The sequence below is a fragment of the Rhipicephalus sanguineus genome, chromosome 7 (assembly GCF_013339695.2).
Source record: "Rhipicephalus sanguineus isolate Rsan-2018 chromosome 7, BIME_Rsan_1.4, whole genome shotgun sequence".
In the NCBI taxonomy this organism is placed as follows: Eukaryota; Metazoa; Arthropoda; class Arachnida; order Ixodida; family Ixodidae; genus Rhipicephalus; species Rhipicephalus sanguineus.
This window is the reverse complement of record NC_051182.1, coordinates 125,276,019-125,297,822: the sequence shown is the minus strand read 5'-3', so window position 1 is coordinate 125,297,822 and position 21,804 is coordinate 125,276,019. Positions and strand designations below refer to the sequence as shown.

The 21,804-nt window shown below is 46.2% G+C and overlaps 1 protein-coding gene across 1 annotated transcript in view; it reads right to left on the bottom strand.

The window, feature by feature from the left end:
• Positions 1-21,804, bottom strand: part of LOC119399836 (protein dimmed) — a 148,139-nt gene that overhangs the window by 26,393 nt on the left and 99,942 nt on the right. Inside the window, exon 3 of the mRNA XM_037666695.2 lies at positions 2,670-2,778. The gene's annotated coding sequence lies outside the window, so the exon portion shown is untranslated. The remainder of the gene's footprint in view (positions 1-2,669; positions 2,779-21,804) is intronic.

Below are 21,804 nucleotides of genomic sequence, written 5' to 3'. Positions count from 1 at the left end.
TCGACCATTTTGGGGGTTCTTTAACGTGGATCTAAATCTAAGTACACGGGCCTCTAGCATTTCGCCCTCATCTGAATGCGGCCACTGAGGTCGAGATTCGATCCCGCGACCTTCGGGTCAGCAGTCGAGCACCATAACCGCTTCACCACCGCGGCGGATGACTCGTCAACTGAAGCCGCCATATCACCGCACTTCTACAAACTTAATGTAGAAATGATATCGCACGAGTATAAGACCGCTTGCACGTGTCGCCAATCATGGCCATTCATGTGACCGCTTCTGTTGGCATAAAAAAATCTCGTGCGCCGCGTAATAAACGTTCTTTGCACCACCACTACCTACCGGCTATGCTATTTCATCTCAGAGCTGAAAGAACATCGTCTACTCCTCACGGTCTCTACGTCGTCTGGACGGACTTCCGGACTCTCCTATGCCACGCATATTCCGTACCAGACACCTTGATAGCGCGAAGGATGCAGCGAGTGGGCACGCACTAATCGAAAATGACCTCGACATAGCGTGTGTGTCAGGTCGAAGCTGCGCCGGCGGACCACGCGGTCAGTCGCGCCCAGGCCCCCTTCGGCGGCAGCGTTAGTGTTTACACTGCCACATCGGCATGGCTTGGAGGAAGCGCGCACGAGTGCTAAGCCTACCGCGGCGGGCGCGCCATCTTTTTTTTTTTGTTTCCCGGTCGACGACGGCGAGTTCTCTCAGGCACGCTGGTTGGTTAGCGCTTGGCAAACATTTGGGCCGCCCGCGTGATGGATGAAGTTGCGGCGATCGGAGCGTCATCTGTTGCCGCTGCAGCGTACTTTGCCCGCTTCGCGATCGGATCGATGAGAGAGTGGTGGAGGGTAGAGGGCAAACGGGGGGAGGGGGGCGAACATAATCGAAAGCTGCTCGTCGGGAGGCTTTCGTTTTTTTTTTCTTTCTTCCCGTCTACTCCTCCTAACAATGGACTGCCAATTGGAAGAAGAAGACGTGCCCCTGTTTTTTCTCGAAGGGCGCGTTGCGCCGCTCGAGATAGTGAATTGCTTCCGAAGATCGCTCTTTCGCGGTACAGACCCGCTCGCTACAAGGAAAACTATAGGACAAGATGGATGGGATAAAGCGGTGCCGGCTTCCGCCTCACAGCACCATATAAGTACGCGATAAAACTTGGAAACGTGGAAACGAGTGCGTTACTGCATCACGAAAAGGTACCCTACGCTTTGTACTGGAAGTAATGGTAAACAGCGTGCAGTCAGACATGCACGAAACGTTTCTGTGCTGGTTTTCGTTAGGTCTGTAGAGGATCATCCGCGTTGAACTTTCGTATGTTTCGTATTCTTAAGGGGCTTTGTGAGTTCGCAGGGAAATATCGGACATGTCAAAAGGTTGTCACTTGCACGTACTTGAATCTAAAACGGCGCAATAAAAATGCGAAGAACAGCTGAAGAAAGACGCATCAGTAGTGCCTGCTGTTAATGTATGTCTTCCACTGCTTTCCCGTGTTTCGAGCTGTCTAAATTCAAATGTGTCGTACGAACTCGCTCGAGTTTCAACTTTCGTAGTTTTTTTTTACAGTTATCTCCCACCCTTATTATCACTGCCATGAAAATTATTCCTTTGATATATTAATGTCGATTGTTGATATTGTGGGGCGCTGGTCGCCGCCAAGCCGGCAGTGGGAAATTATAAAGAGAAGAATTGTTTTATCCAGTCACACTTCAGTGATGTAACAAATGTGAGTTCATTGCATGTATTTATGTAACCGCTGTTTGTTGTCGTAATGTTGTAAGCTCTCTTTTCCTACATTTGTTTGCATACTTGATTGTCTTGCGAACCTTTTATACAATGTACTTACTTTTTGTATTGCCCTCCTGCTATGCTCTCAGCTGAGAGCAGCAGTATTGAATGTAAATAAATGAGTACTTCATTCCATAAATCCTTGAACTCCTGCATTTATCTTTTATTTCAATAAAAGCGGCCTGAATCACGCTCATGCTCGGCGCTCGTGCTTCCCTTCGCAAGGATAGCCCGCCAGTCGGGCCCGGATATTCAGCTAGTAAAGGTGTATTGCCTGTTGCTGTCTCCGTGTTCGTTCTAAAGGCCCCGGCTTAACATTGGCTCTCAGCCCACATTTGGCGCCCAACGTGGGGCAAGAACTCACGACCCTGAGTCTCATATGCTCTACCTTCTGAGCCAGACGGGCCCATGTATACATAGGCGTGCGCACAGGGTGGGGGGGGGGGGGGGGGCGCCCCCCTAATCACCTAAGAGGGGGGCGCAGAATATGCTCCGTACATTGACCCTTCTAGTCACTTAAGGGGGGGGGGGGGGGCGCAAAATCTGCCCCATACATTGATTAGTAGGGTGGGGGGCGCTGCGATGAACCTTTGCCCCCCCCCCCCCCCCCGATGGGGAACATTGCGCACGCCTATGCATGTATATAACTTCCTCTCTGCCACTATCCCTGTCAACGATTCTCCATTTTAGCGAAACTGCGATTTTTGATATATCTATGTTGTTTTGTTTGGCATCGCTTCCAGAGTTCAAGTTGTGCACAGTGCGTACAGCCTTTGGTGACCTACTGACACTAGCGCACATCAACGAATAAACTAACAAAAAAGGAGAGCCACCATGGCAAATGGTTAGGGCCAGTAAGAAACAACGGTTAGAGACCATACCTAGCAATGGGTGGTGACGTCACGTTGACATTTCACGCGGCAGCCTCGTGTAGGGCCTGAGACGGCCGGCAGGTGGCGGCAGGTGGCGCGGGCCGCTCGGACTTCGCGCCTGCGCAGAAACAAAACGAGAACTAGCGGATCAGCGAGTGATGGACATCGTTCGTGACGACATTGCGGTGCCAGAGATGATCAATCAATCAATCAATCAATCAATCAATCAATCAATCAATCAATCAATCAATCAATCAATCAATCAATCAATCAATCAATCAATCAATCAGTCAACTTGAAAAAGGATTAACAGGTAAACATTGGTTGACGACTAAACCATCGCGTTGAAATTGAACGAGCACAATGCTGCTGACAGCCAACATTAGCCGACGTTAGCTTACTGTGAGCCAACAGTCGTCATCACTTAGCGAGCAGTTGGCAACACTGTCAAGTATTAGCCAACATTACCAAACGCTGGCCAAAGCTGACCATCACTTGACCAAGATTACCTAATGATAACAAATATGATAACTCACTCGCAGAACATTAGTACACATTAACCAGGCAACATTAACCACTACTTACCAGTGGTCGCATGCAACTTAATACGGTAGTTCAGTTGGTATAGATATTACTTATTTACACCGTTACAGATGTGGGTAAAATACGAAATAGAGAAAGAAACTGAACTGCAAAATTAAATTGTAAGGAAATCCTGAGTGTATTATCGCGGAGAAAGTCTACCAAGAAATGTGGCTGGAGATGACGTTTAGAAGCGGGGACTGTTTCTCCTCTGGGCAGCATGTGCTCTCATTAAAACAGTTGCCCCTCTATATTCCCGCTGGCTTCTGTCTAGTTTAGAGTGCAGAAAAAAAGTTTACCATTAGAAGTAACAAGACCGAAAAGAAACGGAAACTTTAAACCATACTATATAGAAAATGCCGCCGCTCGGCACCCACTGTTGCCAGCAATGCAGCGCCTTGCCGGCTGCATTAACATACAGATTACCCTACCCCCTCCCCCCTCCCTCTCGCATTTTTCCTTTCATTGCACGTACTGTGATATATTTCAAGTGCGGTCGCCCACTTCAAGAAAACACTGCACATCGCCATACACGTCTAAAGTAGGATGGACTACCCTCGCATAAACCATTACCGACGTCCTCTCTGTAATGCCTCTTTTTTTCTTTTTGTCTCCCTGGGCGCACTCGATGTATTCGCGGCGATCGCTTCATCATAGTGTCATGACCTTCGAATTCATTATTCACGAAGACCGCCGGCATTCGGGCGCGAAGCTCCACAATGGCACTGTGGCCGCCTCATGAATACCATTCCCCACCGAAACGGTTTCCGACGAATGACTGGTGCGCTTGCGAGCGTCATTAATTTATACGTACCTAGCCCCCCCCCTCCCCCTCTTCCTCCTACCGCTGCCTTCAAAATCCCCCCCCCCTCTAACCCGTGTTTTCGCAAACAACACGGGTACATTAGGCGATTTACTGCTATGTATAGGCGAATAGAATGTCGACAGCCCGACATACTATTCGACGTACTTCATCACTGTGCTAATTCATGTGCGGACAGTTCACTCACCAACGGGCAAATCTTTTATAATTTATCACCGCTTACGATAAAAAAGAGACAGAAAAGATAAGGTTTATTAAGAACCCGGATGTGGAGAGATCTTTCCGCGACGTTCGCGGGAAACGCTGACAGGCGCTCTCCTTTGTTACGAAGACTAATGACGTTTATCGTGACGTCACTTCCTTAAGCAATTCGACAGAGAAACGCGGTGAAAGACCGGAAGCAGTAGTCTCACTGACGTAGCGGGGAAAATTGAAGGCCACCCCAATCCTTTAGTTAGGTGTCTACTAGTGGCGGTCGTACGTCGGCGTTCGTATGCCCGGTGTATCGCTTGGGTTAACTCCGTGTTGCCTCGAGTTGGCGAAACAAATCTCAGAGGCCATGTACAAAGAAGCGCGTGGTCCAGATCTGTTCCGCCAGGTGCTGCAACGATCGCAGCTGCTCGCGAAATAAAAACCGGCTGCTTTTTCGATTGACTCATCAAAATAACATTGATTAATTATAACTGGCCCTTATCTTTAGTAAACTTACGCTCCTATATCATAGGTATCCAATCTAACGCTTAACCTGAACCTGGACCATGGATTTAGTACCAGTTTTTTTTTACCTCTTTAAAACAGATTTTCTGAGTATTCGGAAAACCGGAAGTAAGCGCTCGACCGGAAGTATCTGGAAGAGAAACAAGAGCGTCGATCGTTGCTTGCGCCAATTAAGAAGGACAGAATAGAGCGTGTTTGAGGGGGCGTCGCAGGTCACGGATAATTGTTTTACCTGAATTATTGAAGTTAGTCGGTGATATTACTGTCTGAGCGCTAAACTCGGGGAACGCAGAACTGGGCCCCCTGCTGATAAATATAACAAATCAATGAAACAGTCTTCGGTGAACAACGCTCGCTCCATGTGGAAAACACACGCACAGACACAGCGGCACATACACATCAACACACACAGACAGACACATACACCAACACACACACAGACAGACACAAAGACACACACGTACCGACACACGCAGACACACAGACTCCAGCAACGTACACACACAAGCCACTGAGCGTTCATGTGAAACATAGCGTCTAAACAAGACTTGATTATGCGGCTTCTCTGAAGTATCGTGTTAATGAGGAACACTTAATTGTGATGGATTGATAAGGAATGCGTCACTGCTGTACGGGTACAGGCTGGGAGGAATAATTTATGGACGAGACGGAAGAGTATCTATAAAGTCCTCAGCGGCGCGTTAACTAACTTAGTCCGCTCGACGATAACAAATTGAGAACCGACAGCGGCGATCTTTTGAAGTAAAAACGTTCTCGCTCTAAAGCCGATCAATCCGCTCCTTTGAAGCCGCGAGTCGGCAAAGCTTGAGTGCCAAGCTGGCCTGAGCTGGGACACTCATTAGAAAGATTCTTAAACCTGTCAGGCCCATATTAATTATGTTCAATGTAAGCCACTGGCTTTTTCTTTTTGCGATGCGCATGATCGTGGCAGCCGAAAAACAAATCTGTGCTTATCAATCCAAAGAATCTAAAACCTAACCTAAACTCAAAACCTAAAACCTAAAATTATTTCGACGGTATGGCACAGTACTCAATAGGCATAGTTCGAATTTTCGATACGAAACTGAAGTAATTGCCCCACCTCTTCAGGGTAAAATACGCTGCCCCAGCGAATAGCGGAGACAGCGCGAGCGCTTGTGTAATCTCTTCGTTCACAAGTGACCTCACTTTGTTGAGTCTACCAGGTTGGCAGCACATGTCGAGCAGATGGTAAGTCTGAGTTGTAGCGGCAGAACAATCTTTTTTTTTTTTTTTCTACCACGGGGTTGCTGACAGACTCAGAACATCGATTACTCTAACTGAAATCGCTAGGGCTGAATAGGCTAACCGTGACCAGCGACAGCGATAGCTTCGACGTAGCACGAGTAAACACAATGCAACCGCAGCGTCCTCAGAAGTGTTATACCCGAAAGCGTCACCTAAGGTAACTAGTATACCGGCCATTGCACGTAGTTTAGCGGCTATAAGCTATTGCGTTAGTGAGATCGAAGCTGCGGGTTAGATTCACTGCTACGGCGACCCCGTTTCGATGGGTTCGAGAGAAAGAGAGAGAGAGAGAGATTTGTTATCACAGAAAAGCTGAGAGGTCGGCCTGAATCAATTTTTTGACCTGCTGCTCAGCGCTAGGAAAGGGAAGGCAGGGGTGGAAAAAGAGAGGAGAGAGGAGGTGCTGATGACGAAATGCAAAAATAAACCGATTACTCATAGTGAGGTTCCTGTTAAGAAAACTCGAGGTGGTCAAAATTATGCCCAAGTGTACCCCAATGCGCCGCCCTTTATAGTCATATCGCGGTTTTGGTACTTATTACCTTGAAATATCATCAGGGTTCCATATACCGTATTTATTCGAATCTAAGCCGATGTTTGTTTTTTTTTTTTTTTTTGAAAAAACGATGTGCGAAAGTGGAGGGGGGGGAGGGGTCGGCTTAGATTCGAGTACAATTATTAAGTTTTTTTTTCTTGTTTTCTGGCCTTGCGAATGTCGGCGGTCGGCTTAGAATCAGGGCCGGCCTAGATTCGAGTAAATACGGTGATGCGAACACTTTCCAAATTACCGAATCTCACTGTGACTTCGCAAAAAAACACCCCGTCATGTCTTTAAGATACTCTTCTACACAGCGTAATGTGGTGCGTCGTCGCGGAGTTACGGTGATCACGGTCCTCAGCTGCCAGCCCGAAGGTCGCGGGTACGATTCCGGCAGAGGCGGTCGCACTTTCGGCCGAGGCGAAAATGCTAGAGGCCCGAGTACTTAGATTTAGGGGCTCGTTGAAGAACCCCAGGTGGTCGAAATTTCCGGAGCTGTCTACTACGACGTGCCTCACAATCATACTGTGGGTTTGGCCCGTAAAACCCTACAAATTGTTATCAGTCATTATTAATATGCGGTGCTTCTTATGACTTGGCTATTTGTAAATGAACGGTTAACGGTTGATCAGTGACTAAAAATCATGCCAATGCTGCGTCAAAAAAAAAAAAAAGATAACTTAAAGAAAACTAAAGAATAACCATACGTTTGACGTCACACAAAACAGTCATGCCTGACCGACTGAACTCACAGTTTCACCACAAGCTAATTCATTTGCTAATGGAGACACGAGGAATGAGAGCGAACTTGCAAATTAAAACTGTAGCCCTAATACCGAAAACACTAAGCCTGAATAGCTCTGAAGCGTCGCCTCAATAAAACTCGTATATGAGGCTTCATCGGGCTGCGGCGTGCGCTTATTAAGCTGCGGTTGGTTAATGTTTACAGCGCGAAAAAGCTGTTTGTAATTGATATTGATGCCTCTCTTCATCATACTGAGTTCTCAATGAACATATCTCACAGCCATGTCACGTGTAAGTGGATGAAAATCTATATTATTTACGGACTCTATGCGCGGAAATCTGTGTGACCACCCTGCATGTATTGGATTCTGCGCTTAGAGGTATTCTTTATAAGCCAGCTATCGCATGTGAACAAACAACCTCTGATTATTATTTTCACTTTTCTAACTCTTTTATTCTTTCTTGTTTTCTTGTGTGTTTTTCAGTATTAATATCATACTGATGGCATATTCAGCTATATAGCGGCTTACCTTAGCATTTTTTTCAATAATAATTAAATAAAACGAAAAAAACGACCGTTTCAAATATATTCGCGGCTTCAGGCACATCGATTTCAAAGTGTAATTGTACTTTTTTAAGGCTATAGCCTTAGATGCCTCATTAAACGCCAAAACTGACCGCAGGCGGCGCCGCCGGCATCAACCTGAGTGATGCGGAAAATCATCGTCAGGTGATGACGTCACCATATGACGTCATCAGACGACATCACACGTTACATGATGACGCTGCCACAAGACATAGTCTGTTGGCCAAAAATGGGGCAGTCACGGAGGCAGTGCAAACGATATATATATATATATATATATATATATATATATATATATATATATATATATATACGACTTCCCAGAAGATGTTCACATGCTTCAAAAGATGAAGGAAAATCATTAATGCGGAAACATCCATTCCATTGTCGTTGCTTTCACCAAAATACGCCACACCGCTTCCCTCGTTCATTAGTCAGGTCAGGTGCGTTTATTTCTAAAACGCGCCTTTATCAGGGTTGGTACATAAGGGATGCTCTACAACATGTAATTATCATCAGGCGATCGTCATGCAATTATTTATATCGTATTATAAGGGGTTGGGTACACCATGACTTTGTCCTATTTTCTCTACTCTGCGTTACCTACATTTTATCTCATCTCTAACCGAGTAGACGTGAACATTATCGGGCGCACTCGCGGCAACCTACATCAATGTCACAATCTTACCGCATCTCATTAGAGAGTTTTAGTGCCGGCGATCCCAAGCGGCTTGCATACGAACGCTCTTGCGTTCCTTTGTACTCCCAGCCGCACCTCACGGAGAATACAAAGGTACGAAGGAACGCAAGGGCTTACGTACGCAAGGCGCCTTGGGGCCCTGGCACTAAAACTCTCTATTATTTCGATAGCATAGAGTACAGCAGGCACTGCAAACTTACTGATCAATATTATCGCAATCTTTATCTTATCTTCTTCAGAGCTAATCATATTCACCAACAATTTAAAGGTCCTTCCTGTTGCTGATGCTGGACGCGTTCCTCCAAGCAACGTACGCGCGTACTAATCTCGCACTTATCAACGTAATACTGCACGCCTTTTATTCGCTGTGTTAACTACAATTTTATCTTATCTATCTTCGACACACGATAGTAGGGTCTGATATTGAACTTTTTCATACGGTGTCATTATCGCGAACGGCGCGAAAAAAAAACGAAAAAAAAAACGAGACAGGTCAGACGGGACAAGCGCTGACTACCAAGAAAGCATTTACTAAAGCGAAAGCCTTACATTATCATGCCTTACATTTGTTAAGGCGAAAGCCCATCGCGAGGACACGCAACATTAAAACAGGCGCAGATAAAGTAATATCACAAAGACTTTCAGTCTTGGCGATCTCACTCTTAGAACCCGTCACGGTGGTCTAGCGGTTATGGCGCTCGACTGCTGACCTGAAGGTCGCGGGATCGAATCCCGGCCGCAGCGGCTGCATTTCGATGGAGGCGAAATGGTAGAGGTCCGTATACTTATATTTAGGTGCACACCAGATGGTAAGAATTTCCTGAAACCTCCACTAAAGCATCGCTCATAACCATATCGTGGTTTTTGGACGAAAAACCCCAAGCTATTAGTATTATAGCATCCTTAGAAGCATAACTTCGATCCGAAACACTCACTACATAACGAGCTCCCCGCAGTCGCCAGTATCAGCCTTATCTTTTCTTTTAATCCTATCTTTCTACATCCAGTTCACGTATTCCCGCTCTTCAAATACGAAGAGCTTCACGATAAAACGAAAAGACTAAAATAAAAATAAAAAGGTGAAATATACCAGCACCTATAGCGTATTCCGTGCCAAAAGGCAGCAGCTACAGCACGAACCTTTCCGAGAAACCGACAAGCGGGCTTCTCTGCCAGGCACGCGCGCCCTCCTTTAGGGTCCTCATTAATCTTGGAAGGAAGCAGCACATCGGCGCGCGAGGTGTGTATCCATTTCCGATAGTTTGAGGCGGACAGGAGGCACGACCAAGAGTGAGAGAGCGGGCCGAGTGAGGAACACGGTGCTACCGAGTTCAAAGAGAAGACACCATTGCTTCGGAGAAGTAGCAGCAGCCCACATTAGCCCTTGCGCTATACCGCACGCCTGGTGTTACTTGGGGCTATTTATAATGTACTACTGGCTAAACACACATATACAATATATATATACACCCCAGGTGGCCAAATTTCCAGAGCCCTCCGATATTCGGCGTCTCTCATCTATATATATATTATTATCTATATATATACACACCCCAGGTGGCCAAATTTCCGGAGCCCTCCGATATTCGGCGTCTCTCATAATCATATCGTGGTTTTGGGACATTAAACCCCAACACTTTATATATATATATATATATATATATATATATATATATATATATATATATATATACCGCCACTTCCATTATTGCGCTTTCGACTAATGCGTTTACAGCTTGAGGGTGAGGTGAGTGTACCTGCCAGGTTTCGTTAACTTCGCCACCGATTTATCTCTTTGGTTCTATTTTTCTAACAGGCTCGGCGTGGCAGTGTCCCCGTCGATAATTGAACCCACACACTGAATGCCGGTGTTGTTGCCACAACTTTTATAAGCTGTGGGCCTTATTATTGTGTGTATATGAACCATCCGCTTCACTAGGTATGTTATGTAGTACAAGAAAGGTAATACGCGCAAATTATACACAACGACATAGTAGGGAAAAACACGGACAAGCGCAGTGTAGATTCGCGCTTGACCGTGTCTCTCTTACCGTGTCGTTGTGTATAATTTGCGCATATCATTTTCACCTTTCAAGTACGAACGAACTCGCCAAACAACAAGTTTTATTCATGCTATGTGCAGTCGGTGTCAAAAGTTTGGAGACCGCTACAGGTCTCAGAAAACTTTGAATTTCGCAGCAGCTTGCGACTGTATTCGGTCGAACTGCACAGTGCGTGTTGTCAGCGCGTTTTAGAACTGACCGGAAATCTAAATTGGAGGCTGCCCGCCGAAGTAGACGGTATATTCAGTTCTTTCTCTTATGTGAAGTGATTTCTCACTGCACTTGCGGTGTGGGAGAGAGAGATTGTATGATAACGCTTCTCGTGCACTGCTTGGAATTTCTCTAGTTCTTTTCGCCAGTTTTCTTCCTCGAGCTCAAATTTCCCACAAACCTAAGAAGTCACGAGGATAGGAAGCAGCAGAGAGATTGTAGCCTCTCTTATTTTGTATAAGGTAACGGGCTTGCGGAAATACCGCATTTCTTTATTCTTCTGCGCTCAAGATTCTCCCTTCTTGTCATATTTTAGTCAGTAATTACGCATATATATATATATATATATATATATATATATATATATTATATATATATATATATATATATATATATATATATATATATATATATATATATATGCAAGTTCATTCAATATAGAAAATACTCGGACCTGTCGTGCCTTCCCGTCCTATATATATACACCGTATATTGTGAATACGATATGTATAGTTCCTGCAATACATAACGATGGACAGTGTGAAAGACACGCATTAAATTAGCTTGACGCCCTCAGTCGATAGCATTGTTCTGACTTCATCATGTAACATCACGATGCCACGTGACAAAGTTGTAAAGTGGCAACATGACGTCGTAACAATAATAATAACAATAATAATAATTGACTGAGGGAGGCCGCAGTGGAGGATTCCGGAAATTTGGAGCACCTGCATGCGGTTTTCAAACGAGCACCTATATCAAAGTACACGGGCCTCTAGCAGTTAGGCTCCACCGAAATGTGGCCGCCATTGGTAAGATTTGATCACGTGACCTTCGGGTGAGCAGTCGAGCATACTGTGACGTCACAATGACGTCACGTCCACGGCGACGTTATCGTGATTGTGGCGCCACGATGCCGTCATGTTGATTTCATTGACGCCTCGTTGACGTTATGACCTCATTGTGACCTGCAATGTCATTAGTCATGCAGGTCACGCGGGTTTTTCTACCGCTCGGTTGGTTCGCCTGCCGTCAGTGTACACCGTAGTCAAAAAATTTTTCGGGTTGGGGGTTTTAACTATACATTTTGTACTGTTTGTATGTGTGCCTGTATATATGCAAATGCCAAATTTAAAAAAAACTTTGCGTCCGCATATATACTACAAGGGGGGGGGGTGTTTCTAATTCCCCCAAAACTCTCCCCCCCCCTCCCCTCTCTGGCTACGCCAGTGCCTGCCGTGTTTCGTTCAAAGGACCGCGCAACGAGACCCTTAAGGCGTTAGCCTTACAAAGAAAAGAGTCGCATATTATTACGCTTTCGTAACACTTTCCCACTCCCCCCCCCCCCTATATCCTATCAATTCTATAAGCTAGCTAACACCCCTCGGCCCTACCCTCACACTTCGCCCGTTCCTATAAAGCAAGCGAATGCTCGGTCGCGTGTCACACTACACCGTCGCCATCTAGCGCGCGGCTTGGCACTGTTTCGTTAATGAACACAGATCGTTAGCCGGCTTTATCGAGAGGACCATAAGGCAGGGGCGTCCGCAACGTTAAAATTTTGGAGGACGAGCGCGCGCGCTTATGATTTCCGAGAAATTAGGCTAATCGGCTTGGAAACCGCAGTCGCGTCGAATAATGCGCGCCAGGTTTTTCGCCGAAGCTGCCAGCGAACGCCGACCCAGCCGCTCTGACGAAATACCTTTGGCTGTGGAGTAGTTAGAGCTACGCAAACGTTGATAACTGAATAATAAATATAAGAGAATGTCCACCGTCGAGCACGTTGTGCTAACAGGGTCGTTTTCAGGAGAGAGAGAAAGGGAAGAAAGAAACAAACAGAAACGCCGTCTTCACATTTTGACAAGTGAGGAGATATGTCGACGTAAATGTGCCTGTGTTGTTAACGTTAGGCGGAGTTCATAACTGGGTAACAGGCAGAGCACTATATACACCTCTCCACATGCACTTTGAACAGGGATAGCTTTTAGCAAAAAAAAAAAACGAAAAAAACCCCTCCATTCTCAAATTTTGTCAACTGAGGAGCCTGACGACACAACTTTGGCTGCGTAGGCAGCTAAACAAAGCTTATAGTTTAATATTCAACACAATTGTACTAGTGAACTAACAGTTGTTATCTCTGCACTCTAAACAGTCTATAACAGCAAAAAGCGCGAGCTTCACATTTCACGCAATCTTCTATTCTTCTCAAGCAATCTTCTTTTCCTTCTCAGTTCATTGTGTTGATCCCCGCCCCCGAAACCTTTCTGGACGTAACGTGCTTTTGCACTGGCTCCGGGATCGGAGGCGTTGGAAGTTTTCTGCACCGCACGTGGTATTACCGAGCCTCCGAGATCTGCCCACCACTGACCAAGTGGCGACGTCGTGTGACGGCGTCATCATGTAACGTCCCGTCACGTGATGTCCAGGGTGTCGGAACGAAATGTTTTCCGTTTCGGTTTTAGTTTCGTTCCGACGCGAATAGTTCCGTTCCGTTTCTGTTCCGGAACAAAAAATAAATGTTCCGTAACGGTACGTAACGGTTTTTTAATGCAAAAATTTGCAGTTAAGGAATTCATAAAAAACATTGGATTTGTGATGTAGTTACTTGCCCTCTTCTTAAGAAAGTGGGACAAGGATAAAACACGCTGTTCAGAGGAGCGGAAGTAACTGTACCACGAATTCCTACCAAATAGCACAAACCAGTATTAATTTCAAAGTCATAGTATTTATTTTCTCAAAAGGCAAATAAAAATTTTTTTAGTGGGCTCGATGCTTTGTGTCAAGGGAGTGAGCACGTTCTCAGAAGCAGCACGTCAGTGAGTGTACTCTTTGATGTGCGAGACCGCTGTTCTGATAAAAAGATCGCCAGGCCTGCGCGGAACACGCAGCACAGTCACAGCGAAAGCTGGAAGAGCGGACTTTTGTAGACCCCGTTGTAGAGTCTCTTGGGGCACCTAATACAAGTACCCACTGCGCCATAAATCATCGAAATTTTTCTGATGTAGCGAAGTTTCCACTATGTCATTTTTCGTCATTCTTCGGAGAATCGTGGTACCAGCTACACATCTGTGAGGCATTATGTGAACTTTGTGCTGTAGCTGATGATGATGAAGAATTATGGTTGAGCGCATTGCAGTGGGTGGGAAGCAGTGTTGCGGCATGGGCGCCTCCATTCTATTCAAATGCCATTCCGGGGAATTAGAAATTGCCGCAATTCCATTCCTTTCAATTCCTGGGGATGAAAAACTTAGCCCATTCCCACTCCTGGAATGGCCTAGCAGTACAATTCCGTTCCTGTAATTCCTCAACGTAGGAAAGACACCTTGATAGATCTATCGAGTTTAGAATGAACGCCCCATAAAGCTGATGTCATCATATGCATTAAGAACTGCAAAAGTACGCGAAACACGTTACCAAAGCCGAGGAATAGCAGCTTGGTGAGATATCTCGTGCGCTACAACCACCCTACTAATTCCTTATAAGGGTACTTGCTTGGGCCAGTTGGTATCTATTCATTGTTACGTTATTGCGCACCACTTTGAGGACGAAGGCTGAACCACACGAACGCATGCGCATTGCGCTTGTGTTCCTAGACATTTGTTTCTCATTTAATTTTTTCTTATTTCACGCGATAGCGGTCACGGACACCGGCGGCGAAGGACAACTATGGTGCAAAATTCAGCTGTTGTGATCTCCACTTTGGCCTGCTTTACAGGCGTGCAAAAGTGCACTTGCGTTAATATAAACATATCTGGTTGTCACTGTTTTCATTTTTCGCACAATTTCAACACATTTTTGCTTCGAAATTCCTGCCTGAGGTACGCGCTAATACTGTACTCTGAGATATGCTCACAATGCGTGAGCTCAGTTGTCTCGGATAGCGAAGTTTTCTCGTGAACCGAAAAACGATTGAAAAAATTTCGGTTTCACTCCGGAACGAAATAATAGATAAAGTTTCGGTTACGTTTTCGTTCCGGTCAAAAATATCGTTTTTTTCGTTTTTCGTTTTCGGTTTTCGTTCCGTTCCGACACCCTGGTGATGTCACAGTCCCGTCATGATGACGTCTCAAATTCTGACGGCCCATGACGTGATGAAGACGTCGTGGGATGATGTCGTCACGTGATGCTTATCTTCTGCATTATAATGCCGTATTGCAATAGCGCAGCTCAGTTTGAGCATGAAGGAAAAAAAAATAATGGCAAAGAAGGAAATGACAGGCCACAGCATGAGCGCTAATGCTCATGCCTTCATGCTCAAACTGAGCTGCAAATTTTGAATACAACATTACAATGCACCAAATTGTCCAAGGTGGAGTACTTGTTTTCTTCATGGTTCGAGGTTACAAATTATGGCTATGTGCGACGTAATAGGGTGGCGTCATCAGGTGATGGTTTTTTGCATCGTTCGTGTTGATGCCGACGGTCCCATTTCGCGCTTGATGAGGCATCTAAGTCTTTCGCCTTAATAATGAAAGAGGACACGAGTATATAAAGGTGCGGACTGATGTCTATAGATACGCCAGCAACGAGGGGAGCATTATGTAATATAGCGGTGGAACCCCGGGTCGCCACTGATCTCCTCGCAAGGAATCTCTACAGCGCCTCCTAGGAGACGCTGGCGAGACAAAAAGGTCAGGCAGGCTCGTCACGTGCCGCCGAACGTCCGTTCATGAACGCCGCTTGCGTAAGCCGCGTTAACGAAGGAAATAAGGACGCAATGGGCGGGATGCGACGATCACGTGGCGTCGCATCCAAGGCAGCCAGCGCCGGTGGCCCCAAATGGTGCGGGCGTGCTGGCGCGACGGTAGACACGCGCGTCACACAAACGAGGGCTCTCTGTCACCGAAGTGGACAGGAGGGTGTCATTACGGTACACGGTAGGTTCCTCCTAGTTCCGTGCAACGTGGCGAGAGGTTATGGACAGTTGCACGTTCAACAGATAGAACATTGTAGACACGTGAAAGCGTTGTGCACAGTGGCTGGACAATACGTGACGAAAAAAGGATGAGGACGGAGTGGTTGCAGGTAAGAGTGAGAGCTGCGCGAGTCGGATTGAATGGAGTTACTTACGGAGCAGGGAGAGATTCGAACCCAAGACACACACACACACACACACACACACACACACACACACACACACACACACACACACACACACACACACACACACACACACACACACACACGCACACACGCACACACACACGCACACACACACACACACACACACACACACACACACACACACACACACACACACACACAGAGAAGGAAGAATCTCACTGGCTCGTATTCTCATGCCTCTAGGAGCTCTTAAACCTTGTATTAAATAGGTGTCTATGTTATATATATATATATATATATATATATATATATATATATTAAATGTTCCCGCAATAAGTTCCCACATAGATGGTGCTCGCGTCGATGCAGCCACTCACACATACTGCAGATATACGTATAACGGTACGTAAAACTAGCTACGGAACTGCGGTCGTCTTTTATCTCTCTAGCCAGCCAGTCGCGTCACGTGCCGAGTTCGCTATTAATCAAGCAGCTATACGGATCGTCTCCTACTGCTCGCCTCACAGCGTACGTGGCAATAAGAGCAGCTGCCGTAGAAGGTTATCGCGACGACTCCGCGAGACACTTTCCATATATATATTGCTGGCGCAGTACAGTCACGCATGAAGACGACGGTCGGTATTACGAGCCATATAAGCTCCCGCACGGGAACGCGATAAGCCTGTTGCGCTGCGCCGACCACCCGCAGAACACTCATGGAGGAGTCACGTGACTTTGACGTAGTATATAGTGTACTGTCTGCGCGTGCTCGGAATCGTAAGGTGCGCGTTTTGGCGACGAGGCACACACAGATTGCCTAAACACCGCTTTTGCCGAATGACACCCTGGCAGTTGTGTTTGTGTCCACGTTCGCGTGTGTTTCTGTGTTTGCGTCGGTGTTTCAGAGATTGTGTTTGTGGGTGTTTATGTGCAAGTGTGTATCTGTATGTATTGATGTCAATATCATCAACAACCTGACGACGCCCACTGCAGGGCAAAAGCCCCTCGCATGTTCCGCCAATCAACCCGGTCCTGTGCTAGCTGTGGCCGCGTTATCGACGGGAACTTCTTAATCTCATCTGCCCACCTAATTAACTGTCTCCCCCTCGTGGTGGGTGCTTCCCAACTTCACAAAAATTATGATTTGTGGCGTAGTGGGTACGGTGCTAGTGTACTTGTATTAGTAGCCACAAGAGAGTTTATAACGGGGTCTAGAAATGCCGCTCTTCGATTTTTCGCTGTGACTGTGCTGCGCTTTCCGCGCGGGCCTGGCGATTTTTAGATGCGAAGTATCTCTTGCTCGGGGGTATGTAACGCGGCGTGGTAATCCGCACGCGGTGTAGTTGTCCGCACTCACACTACGCACGCGCGACTCACCTCCTTCCTCTCTCCAGCAGCTGCGCGTTACTCTCTCCACTTCTCTACCAGCACCTGCTTGCGTTTCTCCTGCGGTCTCGGTTCTGCTCTCACGGCGCATACGCTACTCTCCTCCTCTAGCCTCCTCTCCTTCAAACGGTAGCGCGCTGCGCGCGTTCAGTCCAGCGCTTGCCTCGCTAGGGCCAGCGCATGCGCGTCCCCTTCGCCTCTTTCGCCTCTCCTACGCTGCATCTCTCTCGCGTGCCTGTCGACCGCGTTCTCCGTACGCCATGTGAGAATTAACGGCCAGGCTACAGAGAAGAAACGGCGCGCGTAGTGTTCCTCTTCGCGTTCCACGACGCGAGGTCGGTAGCATTGCCCAGCGAACGCCAACGGAACGCGATCGTGCAAGTGCTCCGGCTTCGCATCACCACATGGTCCCGTTTAGCGGGAAATGGTGTAATTTTTTTTCTTCTTGATTTCGACTAAGATGTCCTAAACACCCGTTTGTTCCCTGAGTCACACTGCTCTCTTCTTGTGCCGTAAGGTTACACCTATCATATTACTTTCCATTGCTCACTGCGTGGTCCTCAGTTTAAATTGAATCCTCCTTTTAAGCCTCAGGTTTCTGTCCCGTAGGTACGCACCGGTAAGGTGCAGCTGTTGTATAGCTTCCTCCGGGATAGTGGTAAACTACAATTCATGATTTCAGAGAGCCTGCCGAATGTGCTCCACCCCATTCTTATTCTCCTAGTTACTCCAATATTGAGTATGTAAATACGCATTTGCGCACGCGCGCATTCTTTGTTCCTCGGTTCGTGTCTGTGTTTGAGTTTTTCCCCACGTTCGCATGTTTTTATAACATGAACAAGAATCAGTGTAATTGCACTTCATTATGAGCGACAGCTGGATGCAGCCGCCCTCATCGTGAACAGAGTGTACAGCGTATAAGATCAGCCCTGTGCTTAGAAAGAAAAAAAAAAACAAGGGAAGGGAAGGGGATGCGATTTAAAGTACAAGAAAGTACACTAGAGGAGATCGTTAAGGTGTCAGTTAAAGTTGAGAATTCTCCATTGTATGTTTAGAAATGTGTTTCACGACTTACACTACCTACTGCCTACTTTACTACGGTGGATATGTTCACAAAGAATTGACGACGGTTTAGAGTGCAAAATATTGTGTTTAGACAAAAAAAAAAGATGGAGGCGCCTTCCGTTAACGTTGTGTTTCGTCGCGCTGCCGAAGTGGATCTCGGAGTCCCCGTTGGAAGAAGCGCGTGGTTGAGATCTGCTCCGACAGGTGCCGCAACGATACCAGCTGCTCGCAATAAAACGGTCCGCTCTTTCAGTGAGCTCATTCAATTAATTCTCATTGCATACCCTAACAGTCAATTGGTCCTTATCTTAAGTAAACTGACACTCCGATATCATATGCATCCAATATAACTGCGAGGTCGAACCACAACCATCGATTTTGTACTAGTTTCATTTTTTAAACACATTTTCTGAGTATTCGGAAAACCGGAAATAAGTACTCGACCGGAAGTGCTTGAAGGAGAAGCAATGATGTCATTCGTGGCTCGTGCCGCTAAAAAGCGGATTCATTCGGAGTACTTCATACTCTACCACGGCAGAGCAGTAAGCTGTGCGTCCCCACTCTACAGCTGCTTTGGAAAAAAAAAAACATTTAGTACGAGCTGTTTTAGAAAATTGTATTATATCATCGAGAATTAATATGGTTAAGGTTTGGGTATAACATGTTCTAACAAGAGATACGTTTACGAGAATCACAGAGCCCAAAGTTCAGTCACGTGGGCGTAAACCGACGTACGGAGTGACGCGTAGGCAACATGCAGAACGGACGTTGTTTCACAAATTCACACACATGTACGAATACTTGGTCACCTACAACTTCGTGTATATATATATATATATATATATATATATATATATATATATATATATATATATATATATATAATATATGTTTGAGGCCCGTGTACTTAGATTTAGGTGCACGTTAAAGAACCCCAGGTGGTCAAAATTTCCGGAGCCCTCCACTACGGCGTCCCTCATAATCATATCGTGGTTTTGGGACGTTAAACCCCATATATCATTAATAAACATAAACCACATATTTGCATATTTGAGAGGCACAGTTAGTACATAACGAAAGAAAGGGAGGTTAAGGGCTCGCTTTTTTTTGTTAGACGCAACGGTAATGAGAACCAACAGACAGTAAAGCCACGGAAAGCTTATGGATGTTATTTGTAGTAATTATGATGCAGATGTGAAGAAAGTAAAGCGGACGAAAAGATCACTTGCCACCGGCAGGGGTCGAACCTGCAACCTTCGAATAACGCGTCCGATGCTCTACCAATTGAGCTACGGCGGCTGTCATCCTGCCGTCGAACTAATTGGGTATATCTGTGCATGTAAACATGGGATTGTCAGTCAGCTCCGCTCGTAGCCGTCGTGGCTACGAGCCGTCGTGGCTGTGAGCGTGGCTACACAGTTAATACTGTGTCATTAATGAACCTATTTAAGAGTCATGCTATATGTAAGTGCATAGAAAACTACCTGCACGGACTGTATCTGCGGTAGTCAATGTGACCACCCGGTATGTACTGGACTATGCCCTTAGAGTCTGCTAATTATTCACACGTCACATATCGTATATGTACGTAGTGTTTCTGATTATCTCTCTCTCAAGTGCAGAGCATTTTAAGGGCCCGGCCTGTCGTATGCTGCGGTCGCTCGGCGTAACGCAAGCAAAACCACGTATAAAAATAAAAAAAGAGGAAGCAAGCAAAAAATAGAGAGAGAAAGAAGGGAAAAATAGGAAGAAAATAGAAATAAAGAAAAAGACAAGAAATACGCAAAAGGAGAAAAATAAAGAGAGGAGGAAAGAAAGAGAAAACCGAAGAAAAACAAAGAAGGCTGCACAGCTCCGCACTTCCTTCGGCCTGGGCACCACTAGTGCAAAGCTGCCATAATTTTTAGATGCGAAGCAGCTTTTGCGCTGGGCTTTGTCCGTAGTTCTATTGGCGACCGTCCGCTTTCTAAAACCTACCATAGCCATCTGTAACATATTGAGCGCGCGCTCGCGCCAAGGAGAAGTCTTCTTCGTCTTGTTCTTCGACCGCCTTGATGATGATACGTGCAGAGCACTTTAGGGGCCCGGGCTGCCGTATGCTGTCCTAGCTTGGCGTAACGCAGACAAAAACGTAACGCAGACAAAACCACGTGTGCTGGCACGTGCTAGCGCGTTCGGGCCTGTGTAAGACGCTGTGGCCTCTCCCCCTTACACTTTCTCAGGAATTACGTGATGGCGTCGGGGAGTGAGATTCTGCAGACGCGCGATGAATCCGCGCGGCGTGCTCCAACAAGAGTTCGGGACGAGTAACAGCAACAGCAACTACAGTGAATTCATGGTGTGCTCCACACGCAAGGACGCGTTATCATCGGGCAAGGCGCCCGTGATGAACGGAACTTTATGTCGACCCATGCGCTCCTCGCATCCCCACATGGTTCCCTTTAGTGGGAGATGGCGAATTTTTTTTCCTTATTCGTTCTAGTTCTTCTTGTTTTGTGCGTTTCTTCGATGCCACTATCAAGTTAGCCGGCTCTAGGAGAGCAGTCCCGAAAATAAAGACTGCAAAGCTTACGGACAAATATTTACAAAGGGTTAACTAATTGGGCTTACCTCCATTTGCGCTCGGAATACATGAAATAAAACGTGCATGATATCCCCACTTTTCTTTCCAGTTTTTCAAGAAGCCACTCCGTTAATTGCTCGCACCAATCATGCATACAGCGGCTGTCGAGCTGTGCCTTTTCGGCAGCGCCGGACTTTTATAGAGAAACTAAAAGAACTTGTTGTTGGACAACTTGGTAGTTCATTTTTGTACAGAATTATTCGAGTGCGAAAATGGCGCATTCACGCAAAGACACACCCCTGCACATTCGCGAAATCAAAACACGTACGCTGTTCGTGTAAAGCCTGAGGTGCCTCACCAAACGCGGAAATTGACCGTCGGCGTCGGCGGCGTCAACACGAGTGATGCGAAATATGATCACGTGATGACGTCGACATATGACGTCATCGTGACTTCGCAAGTCACCAGAATTTGGGACATCATCATGACGTCCCATGAGGAGACACTAAGGTCCCTAGATAAAACAAGTTTTCAAGGTAGCGACACCCTTCCTTTTCCTCCTCGCTTATTTGCCTGGAGCGCCCCCAAGAAGGGCAAAGCGTGCATAAAAAAGGGAATGTTTGTGTTCAGTTATACGGCGGATAGAAATATTATAGCAAATGAAAAGTAAATGAGACGTAGGATAAAAGGTTACTTAGTTGAATATAAGCGGTACAACATAAGAAGAAGCGTGATGTGTGTTACCCAACTGGCAACGTTGTTATAGTTTATTTTCACACCATTAACATGGCGTCTCGCATCGTACGTCGTAGTTTC